The 8,870-nt window shown below is 38.2% G+C and overlaps 1 pseudogene; it reads left to right on the top strand.

The window, feature by feature from the left end:
• The first annotated feature begins 340 nt into the window (after window positions 1-340).
• On the top strand, window positions 341-5,129 carry LOC118617016 (annotated as a pseudogene).
• The last annotated feature ends 3,741 nt before the right edge of the window (window positions 5,130-8,870 follow it).

Genomic DNA, 8,870 nt, shown 5'->3' with positions numbered 1-8,870 from the left:
TAGTTTTCCTTACAACTACCTATTGCATAATAATCAATAACTGGGTAAAATTTGAAGTATATTTATTTAAAGCATTAAATGATTGTTCACTAAAGATCAAAGTGCTTAGAAAATAGCTCATATGGAAGAGACAAGTGTCCACTTACAGCATACTTATAGCATGAACATAAAATTTAAAAAAAATTATTTGCTGGTGTTTATTTGACAAACCATAAATAAACATAGCCAATTTCATTAATGAAAGATTAAAATTAAAGTAGAAAAGTATCAGAAAATGTATGTCATTATAGATTCATATGAAGCATACTAAGTAAGAGAGGAAGGATGTGAGCACTTCAGCATGCGTAAATACCTTAGTCCAAACACATTCAAATCAAGTTTAGTAGCACCTATTTAGAACTACACACAATTTTATTATAATTTTCAATTGAAAGTGGAATTGTTTTATAAAATATTAATACCAATTCACCTATATTTACATATTAAATCTTTAGGACCTTTATATTAAATAGAAGCAAATAAGTCCTTCCCTGCTCGAAAATATTGTAATAATTAATACCAACATACTAGCAATTGTTAAAAACAGGGCAATCATAGACATTTAAGGAATCACTTATAGTTATTTAATGTTATCTTTGTCCTCATAAACATAACACTTTCATATTATAGTAGACTGTGTCAATCTTAATTTTCAGGAAATTACAATATAGGGTTTAATTCCATGACACATATAAATGAAAAGGAGTTATATAATTGTAATGATGATAGAATATTATTCCTGTTTTTAGAAGAATCTTTTAATCAATGCTATAAAAAGTTTTTTCTTTTCTTCTTAATAAACCTTGTGTGTTTGGAAATTAGGCATTCAGCTGTGTATTTATAAATCAAACATTTACAAATGTTTCCATCAAAACAAATGCTTTCTGCAATAGATTGCTTCTCTTGTGTCTTTGGTCATTTGATAATGATATATTTTATTTGTTTTATAGTAATGGAAATGGAAATTGTATGCTAGCTTGACGTAAATAAAGGGTCACTTGAATGTGAGTCATTTTCCAGGCTTAGCCAAATCTACCATTAGAACGATGTAAAAATAATCTAGAAAAGAAAAAAGAAACACATTAACCCAAACTTTCCAATTCTTTAAGTGATTATAAAAGATTTCTAGAATGCACTAAGTAAGAAACCAAACTATAATGAAGCGATGTAGCTTGCTTTCCTATTCTCGGAACTGCATTTCCAGTGCAGAGACCATCAGCTTGGTATTTAAATGACGTCACCCCACATCATCACTTCTGTTTGTTCCAGGCAGCCCTTCAGAAATAACCAAGAGCCATGTACAGTCAGCCCCCCATATCCATGGATGTGAAACTCCAGAATATGGAGGACCAATTAAGAAACTTGAGAATCAGTGTATTTTGGAATACCCAGTGGGTCTGAAAGCAATCCCCTGAAAATACTGAGGGACAACGGATAATATCATGATGAGGTAGCTGAGCGCACAGAGAGTTAAAGTTTTATAATAACTTAGATACTTTATACAAAAATTGTGTGCAGTTATGCAGTGATGATTATTTTTGTTACAATATTTTCTATTACTTTTGATAATACAGGAGTATTATCTAGTTATTCTGGCTATTTACAAAGTTAGTTAGCCTTACCTACTAGTTAAAACTTAAGAGGATGAGATTTAAGACTTCGCTGGAGTGGCTCAGTTGGTTGAGCATCTTCCTGAGAGTCAGAAGGTTGCCGGTTTGTTTCTGGCCAGGACACATGCGCCTGGGTTTTGGTTTCAATCCTTGCTTGGGGCATGTGTGGAGGGTGGCCAAGTTGTTTCTCTATCCCCCTCTCTCTCCCTCTCTCCATCCCTCCCTCCCACTTCCTCTCTCGAAGCATGTCCTTGGGTGAGGACAAAAAAAAAAACAAAACCTAAAAATAATGACTAACTCAAATATTGTAGCGATAACAGTGTAAAACATAAGATTATTTTATATACCTCAAAGATTTATCCCAATAACAATCTGAAGAGAAAAATATATAATGCATAGGGGTGTTGTAGTGGAGGTTATGAATTACTGATGAAAAGACTCATGGGACGTTGTGATATTCCAAGTGTAAATTATGCATGTATTTACATGAGGTGGAAATATTGTTTCCTAAGCAGAGATCTCTATTATGTTGCTTTGTTTTGGTTTTTAATTTTAAAATTTAATGGATTATGATACTCAGCTACTCCTGAATGTGATGCCCTAGGAAACAGACTCCAAAAAATACACTGACCCTGTCATAATCTAAAATGTTCACTTCAAAACTTTTGAATTCAAAACAAAACTGCACTTGCTATGTCATAGTACTACCAGTAGTAATTTTATGGTAACTGTCACTTTAAAAATAGCCATCAACCCTGCCTAAATATACATTGTTTTTATATAAAAGCCCTGGTATCTTCTTTCAACATATATTTCAAAAAGAGCTAATATAGTGAATATGCCTTAAAAGCAATTACATTTCAGTTATGCTACTGTGAAAGAAAATTGTAGTCATTAGTCAAAAAAGTGAATAAAATTGGTTATAAGCTACATAGTGACCTTGATATTGATTTTGAAGCATATTCTTCTAACTGCATGATACCAAAACTACTGTTCACAACTGCACCTGTATAGAGAAACTATTTTCCTTTTAAGAGACATCACAGCGTTCGCCTCAGTCTCGAGCGCTAGCTGGCAGCGGAGCGTACGCGCTCCGGGCGTCAGTGCCAGCGGCCGCGTCCCCAGCGCTCGGTTCCTTCGGGCTCCTGGGCGCCAGGCCCTCGCCACACGCTCCGCACGGCATAAGCCGCCGTCGTGGTGAAGCTCGCAAACGCGGGTAAAAATCAAGGTGACCCCAAGAAAATGGCTTCTCCTCCAAAGGAGGCAGAAGAAGATAGTGAAGACGAGGAAATGTCAGATGATGAAGAAGATGAAAGCAGAGGAGAAGAGGTTGTCATTCCTCAGAAAAAAGGCAGGAAGGCTTCCACAACTCCAGCAAAGAAGGTGATGGTTTCCCCAACAGAAAAGATTGCAGTTGCCACACCAGGCAAGACAGCAGTTGTTACCCCTGGCAAAAAGGCAGTGGCTCTACCCACCCCTGGCAAAAAGGCAGCATTTACACCAGCCAAAGCGGTAGCCACACCTGGCAAGAAGGGAGGCACACCAGGCTAGGCATTAGTAGCAACCCCTGGTAAGAAGGGAGCAGCCACCCTAGCCAAGGGAGCAAAGAATGGCAAGAATGATAAAAAGGAAGGCAGTGATGAGGAAGATGATGATGACAGTGAAGAGGGTGATGAGGAGGATGAGGATGAAGATAAGGATGAATTTGAGCCAACAGTGATGAAAGCTGCTGCCTCAGATGATGGTGATGACAATGAAGAGGATGAGGATGAAGACCACGATGAGGATGAGGATGAGGATGACGACTCTGAAGAAGAACCTATGGATATTGCACCAGCCAAAGGCAAGAAAGCTCCTGCAAACGCTGTTCCCGTGAAGGCCAAGAGCACAGCTGAGGAAGAAGATGAAGAGGATGATGATGAGGAGGAGGAGGAAGATGATGAAGAGGAGGATGAGGATGAAGAGGAGGAGAAGGAAGATGATGAAGAGGAGGAGGAGGAAGATGAAGAGGAGGAGGAGGAAGATGATGAAGAGGAGGAGGAGGATGAAGAGGAGGAGAAGGAAGATGATGAAGAGGAGGAGGAGGAGGAAGAGCCTGTCAAAGAAGCACCTGGAAAACAAAAGAAGGAAATGGCCAAACAGAAAGCTGCTCCTGAAGCCAAGAAACAAAAAGTAGAAGCCACAGAACCAAACAGAGCTTTCGATCTCTTTGTTGGAAACCTGAACTTCAGCAAATCTGCTCCTGAATTAAAAACGAGTATCAGTACTGTTTTTGCTAAAAATGATCTTGCTGCTGTGGATGTCAGAATTGGTGTGTCTAGGAAGTTTGGCTATATGGATTTTGAATCTTCTGAAGACCTGGAACAAGCCTTAGAACTCACTGGTTTAAAAGTCTTTGGCAATTAAATTAAATTAGAAAAACCAAAGGGAAAGGGCAGTAATAAAGATCGAAATGCAAGAACACTTTTGGCTAAAAATCTGCCTTATAAAGTTACTCAGGACCAATTAAAAGAAGTGTATTAAGATGCTATGGAGATCAGATTAGTCAGCAAGGATGGAAAGAGTAAAGGGATTGCTTTTATTGAATTTAAGACAGAAGCTGATGCAGAGAAAACCTTGGAAGAAAAGCAGGAAACAGAAATAGATGGGCAATCCATTTCCCTGTACTATACTGGAGAGAAAGGTCAAAGTCAAGACTACAGAGGTGGAAAGAATAGCACTTGGAGTAGTGAATCAAAAATTCTGGTTTTAAGCAATCTTTCCTACAGTGCAACAGAAGAAACTCTTCAGGAAGTATTTGAGAAGGCAACTTTTGTCAAAGTACCCCAGAACCAAACTGGCAAATCTAAATGGTATGAATTTATAGAATTTGCTTCATTTGAAGATGCTAAAGAAGTTTTAATTCATGTAATAAAAGAGAAATTGAGGGCAGAGCAATCAGGCTGGAATTGCAAGGACCCAGGGGATCACCTAATGCAAGAAGCCAGCCACCAAAATTCTGTTTGTCAAAGGTCTGTTTGTCAAATGCAAGAACACTTTTGGCTAAAAATCTGCCTTATAAAGTTACTCAGGACCTGAGTAACTTGTCAAAGGTCTATCTGAGGGGATATTGAAGGGGTAATTTGATGGCTCTGTCTGGGCAAGGATAGTCACTGAGCGGGAGACGGGCTCTTCCAAAGGGCTTGGTTTTGTAGACCTCAACAGTGAAGAAGATGCCAAAGCTGCCAAGGAGGCTATGGAAGATGGTGAAATTGATGGAAACAAAGTTACTTTGGACTGGGCCAAGCCTAAGGGTAAAGGTGGCTTTGGGGGTCGCGGTGGAAGAAGAGGTGGCTTTGGAGGCTGAGGTGGTGGCAAAGGAGGCCGAGGTGGATTTGGTGGCAGAGGCCAGGGAGGTTTCAAGGTCCAGGAGGCTTCCGAGGAGGCAGAGAAGGAGGAGGAGACCACAAGCCACAAGGAAAGAAGATGAAGTTTGAATAGTTTCATCTATCCCTGTCTTTCCCTCTTCCGTTCAAAGAAAGGACTCTGATGTTTTTACTGTTACCTGATCAATGACAGAGCCTTCTAAGGACATTCCAAGACAGTATACAGTCCTGTGGTCTACTTGGAGATCTGTTTATATAACATTTCAAAGGAGAGACACTGGTGGTTTTAACTGGATATTTGTATAAACTTTTTAAAGAGATAAGTGATAGAGCTAACCCTTATCTGTAAGTTTTGAATTTATATTGTTTATTCCCATGTACAAAACCATTTTTTTTTCCTACAAATAGTTATTGTGTGTGTGTGTTGGGGTATAAAGGCAAGCAGAATGTTTTTTCATGATTTTTCTTCAGCAATTTTGGGACAAATTAAAAGTCCTAAACTCTGGTGCCAAAAATAAATAAATAAAAGAGAGACATTACATACTTACCTGTTTTAAAAGGAGCATATTGGCCCTGGCCGGTTTGGCTCAGCGGTTAGAGCGTCGGCCTGCGGTCCAGAGAGACCCAGATTCGGTTACCGCTAAGGGCACGTACCTCGGTTGCAGTTTGTCCCCGGCCCTGGTTGGTCGTGCTGGTGGCAGCCACTCGATGTGTCCCTTTCACATCGATGTTTCTCTCTCTCTCTCTCTCTTGCTCTCTCTCCCTCCCACTCTACCTGAACAAAAAATGGAAAAATGTCCTCGGGTGAGGATAAAAAAATAAATAAAAGGAGCATATTGGCCAAGAACATTTTCATGGCTGGGATCCTAATGGAAGTAGAAACACGATATTATTGTAATACAACTACATATATTTTGAGGCAAATGAGTTTTTTTAAATTTATCTTAAGTTTCATGGATTTTTGAATAAATAGATATACATATTAAATACAATTTTAATGCAAAATATTAGAGACTGATAAAATGAACATTGTCTTATATTTATTTGTTTAAAAATTGTCCCAAATTTTCATTTACTAGGTTTTTGCTATTAGCTTTTGTTTTTCACATGCCTAATGAAACACTGGAAATTCATTTAAGTATTTCAAAAAAATATTAGTAAATTTTCTAAAACATGTTTTCTATGAACGTTGGGCGATTTCTAGGTCTTTTTCAGTTCCTAATATTTCAACTGAGAAAAGTGCCAATTAATTCCAATTTTGATGATGGTATTCATGATGTGGTCTCTAATGTAACACTTTGGAGGGAAAATTTTGGTGACATATTTCCTCCCAATACAGACAAAGACTGATATACTCAGCCTGCTGTCCCACTGTTTAAATGTGACATAATGTGTCAACACTAATATATTTAAATAGAAATTGGGGGGAAAAAAATCAACCCTTTTTATCATTGTTTCTTTTTTTTTTTTTTTTTTTATTTATTTTTATCCTCACCCGAGGATACTTTTCCATTTTTTGTACAGATAGAGTGGGAGGGAGAGAGAGGAAGGGAGAGAGAGAGAGAAACATTGACGTGAAGGGACACATCGAGTGGCTGCCACCCGCACGACCAACCAGGGCCGGGGACAAACTGCAACCGAAGTACGTGCCCTTAGCGGGAACCGAACCCGGGTCCCTCTGGACCGCAGGTCGACGCTCTAACCGCTGAGCCAAACCGGCCAGGGCTTTATCATTGTTTCTAACAGCAAACTTATAGTTTGTTTTCATGGAATCGCCTTAGTGCCTGACTCATTGAACATTTAGGATACATGTTTGTAATCTGATGATAACTTGTTGTCTAAATTGGCCAACAAATTCAAAAGAAGGTCATAGTCAGATAAAATTCACACTTCCTCAGGTAAAATCACATCTGAAATATTATGTTCAGTCATTAGACCTATATTTTGAGGGAGACATTGATAAACTGGGGCAAACCTATAGGATAATGACCAGATGGTTAAACAACACCTAAGAAAAAATGATCATAGTTATTGAGAAGTTCAAGTTGTTTTTTTTTTTCAAGAAAATATTGATATATTGTCCTATAATTCAATAGGAGACAGAGTTCTCGGAAAATTATAGCTTTCTGAAAATAGAATACTTTTTCATTGTTAGATGTCTTCACAGAGCAGATGAGGTAACCTCCCTGAGATACTTTGGGAGAATTCATGACTGGAGTGACTTTGCATGAGGAATCCTCTATAGATTCATGTAATTTTGATGTTCTGTGTATTTAAAGACTAAAATATTTTATTGTAATAAACATTTTTCAAATGTTCAAAAGATGAACATATTACATTGAAATATATGAAATCGCCAATGCTATAGGCCCAGAGTGGTTGAACAGCAGCAATTTCGTGTGATTGATCCACACTTAGATTCTAAGACTGTTGTCTTAAACATCATAGAAATAAACAGGTCAAAAAGTGCTGTTGTTAATCTCCATCTTCACAGTATTTTCTCTGTGAGTGTAGTTGAGACCAACTTCAGGAGATGGTATGTGTTTCACTAAGTAGTTGGATTGCCCCCCCCCAAAAAAAAAAGAATAAATGAAGCTAATAGCTAACATTTCAAACTTTCACCCAGTTTAATTTCTCATAGCTATTGTCCTACTATGGAAACAAACATCTAAATGAAAGTCAGATGAACTAGTGCTTGTGAAATCTCTTGGAAAACAAGAGTATTAAGGAAGTTATGCTGTAACTTTTTACTACTACTTTGAATATAAGAGTAAACAGGATATGACAAATGAATTTATAAGGATATAATGATGGAAAGTCAGATAAAAGGAGAAATGAGAGAAAAATGTAATATAAGTGGTGATAACAGGAGTCAGGACTTCAACACTCAGTCCCAGCTATCACTAGTTTTTAATGACTCTGAGCAAGGCATTAAATCTCTCATGGCCTGAAATAGTGCATCTGTATCGAGAGAGGCTTGTACTAATGGACCTCCACATAGCTCTGAAACCTAAAATCCTATTACTGTTTGAAAATATTTAGGAATAAAAAATATAGAGTCCTAGTAAATGAATGTAATCTAAGAAGATGAGAAATATTGATGAGGACATCAATATTTTATCACGACTAAGTTGATGGTGAGAAAATATGGATAGGCGAAATTTATTATCGAAGGAGTTAGTCTGTGAGAGTAAAATGTACTCATAATGTGCGGTATTTTTTGTTTTGTTTTGTTTTTTGTCTCTGAAAAAATATTTTGGGCCTGTCCAGTGTGACTCAGTGGTTGAGCATCGACCCAAGCACCAAGAGGTTACCAGTTCGATTCCCAGTCAGGGTACATGCCCAAGTTGTGGGCCAAATCCCCAGTGGGGGCATCCAGGAGGTGGACAATCAGTATTCTCTCTCATTGATGTTTCTATCTCTCTCTCCCTTTCTCTTCCTCTCTCTCTAAAATCAAAAAAGAAAAAAAATTTGCTGAATTTATTGCACAGACCTGGTTAGAATACCTGTCAGAACCTTGTTGAGTTTATTACTGTGGTGGTCATCAGAATACTTTCAGATGCCAGCAGGCATCACTGGCCTATAACCCCAGATTCTGGGCTCTGAAGTTATTACTATAGTAGGTGTTTCCCATTGACTGCTCCCAGCCAATGACTAAACATGGGAGGGATATTAAAGTAAGCCCATTCTGGGAAGATATATGACTCCTCTGATGGTGATTATAGTTTCAAGAATAACAGATCACCTTGCCCAATTTTTTTGGAATTGCACTTCATTTTAAGATTCTTCCACTCAGCTTTCCCTCCTGCCTTCCTCCCTTTCCTCGGGATCAGACCTACCACCAGCCTCTAGTGCT

Source organism: Molossus molossus, unplaced genomic scaffold (assembly GCF_014108415.1).
Source record: "Molossus molossus isolate mMolMol1 unplaced genomic scaffold, mMolMol1.p scaffold_m16_p_5, whole genome shotgun sequence".
NCBI classification, from domain to species: Eukaryota; Metazoa; Chordata; class Mammalia; order Chiroptera; family Molossidae; genus Molossus; species Molossus molossus.
Note: the sequence above shows the minus strand (reverse complement) of the source record. Positions and strands in the feature narration are given on the sequence as shown.